A 1884-nucleotide genomic window follows, 5' to 3' on the forward strand; every position below is an offset into this window, starting at 1 on the left:
TGGACCCTGATCATGCCGTTCTGCCCGGTAACAGACAGCTTGGCCACTTTCTTCATCAGCTCCTCCATCTCTGGTACTACCAGCTTCCTGGACAGGATGGCCTGTAGGTGGAGATAGAGAGGATATAGTACAGAGGATATAGTACAGAGGAGGACAGATGAAGAATTTCATTATACACTTTGAAAGCAAATACATCTATATGTCTGGTTAAATAAAAGTATAAAATGCTGGGGTCTGATGCATTAGCTGTAGCAATAAAATACGGTCTCAGGTGAAGAGGGAGGGCGTCAGCTACCTTTAGCAGGCCGAAGGCTGTCGCCTGACGTGATTGGTCACAAATGTCCTCCTCAGCGTATCCCAGCAGCACTTGCAGCTGCGTCTCAGTTATCTTGTGTGTCTTCATGTTCTTTACTAGGGTGGTGATGGACTGACAGCAAAAAGAAGGGTCATTCAATTCATTTGATACAGACAAATTTCTGTCAGTTCAAATCATTGAAACACAAAATATGGCATATAAACTGGTTACCAACGTAATTAGAACGGTAAACAAGTCGTCATGTGGTATATTTAAGCAATAAGGCACGAGGGGGTGTGGTATATGGCCAATATACCACGGCTATGGGATGTTCTTAGTCACGACGCAACGCAAAATACCTGGATACAGCCCTTAGCCATGGTATATTGGCCATATACCACAAACCTCCGAGGTGCCTTATTGCTATTATAAACTGGTTACCAAGGTAATTAGAGCAGTAAAAATAAATGTTTTGTCATCCCTTTGGTATACGGCCTGATATACCACGACTGTCACCCGATGAGAATCCAGGGCTCGAACGACCCGGTTTATAATTGATACTATATTAATATGTATTAATTCAACCATTTCCAGAACAGAAACAATCACTTGTGCTACCTTGAAGCAGTTCTGGACGAGTTGGAAGTTCTCTCCGCGGGCAGCGCCAGCCTTGGAGTAGTCTTTGAGCAGGACAAACAGCTGCTTAGTGAGCTGGCCTGCATTCTGCTCTACAGCTGGCATTGAGAACCGCAACAGGAACGTAAAAGCTAAGAGAGCCTCTGTTATCACAGAGAGAGAGATATACACTCAGATACAGACACACACACACAGAAATCAACACGTATACACACTTCTCAACATGCGCACACACACACACACTACTGACCTTGACGTGCATGGAGTTGAGACAATCTAGTAGCAGGGCAAAGAAGGGATCCAGCATCTCAAGAGCAGAGGCCTCAGAGGAGTTGACCTTGACTTCTTTAGACTCATATGGAGCAGCTAGACAGAGACAGAGCGACAACAGTCAACCAACAGTCAACTGACCACAGATGAATGAACAGGAAACCACTATTCAGCCAWTGGTTACTATCTATTCACGGGACTGTTGGCTGTTTATCTTAATGCCTGCTTGCCGCAAAACACCATTYCATCTTCCAGTCAACCTGTGAGAAAGTTCCTGAATGTTTTAGAGAGGGTAGCTAGGTTGGTTTACCCGGAGTCCAGTGTCCACTAGGATGTGCATGTTGGTGCGACTGCTGACGGGGGCTTTAAGTCCCCCTCTCTTTGGGGTGGGGGGCAAGAGGAGACAGCTGGGATGGTCCGGGGGGGGCCTGGGGCTTTTTGTCCCTACACACAAACAATAAAGACACGCCGTCAAATATTTGCCTGAGACTCAGTGAGTGAGTGAGAGACAGAGCAAGGAAAAGGGAGCATGCGTGCAGTGTGTGCGTGTACATACCCGTTCCTCTTGGTGACGAGAGGCAGACTCTCCGAGACCAGGCCGTGGCTGAGCAGTAGTACAGCCTGATGGTCCATGGCCTGGTTCACCAGTAGACCTGACACTATCCTCTTCAACACTGCATGGG

At 47.0% G+C, this 1884-nt stretch overlaps 1 pseudogene; it reads right to left on the reverse strand.

The window, feature by feature from the left end:
• LOC111951346 (small subunit processome component 20 homolog) overlaps nucleotides 1-1884 on the reverse strand; it is a 17588-nt pseudogene that overhangs the window by 4214 nt on the left and 11490 nt on the right.

Source organism: Salvelinus sp. IW2-2015, linkage group LG24, assembly GCF_002910315.2.
Source record: "Salvelinus sp. IW2-2015 linkage group LG24, ASM291031v2, whole genome shotgun sequence".
Taxonomy (NCBI): Eukaryota; Metazoa; Chordata; class Actinopteri; order Salmoniformes; family Salmonidae; genus Salvelinus; species Salvelinus sp. IW2-2015.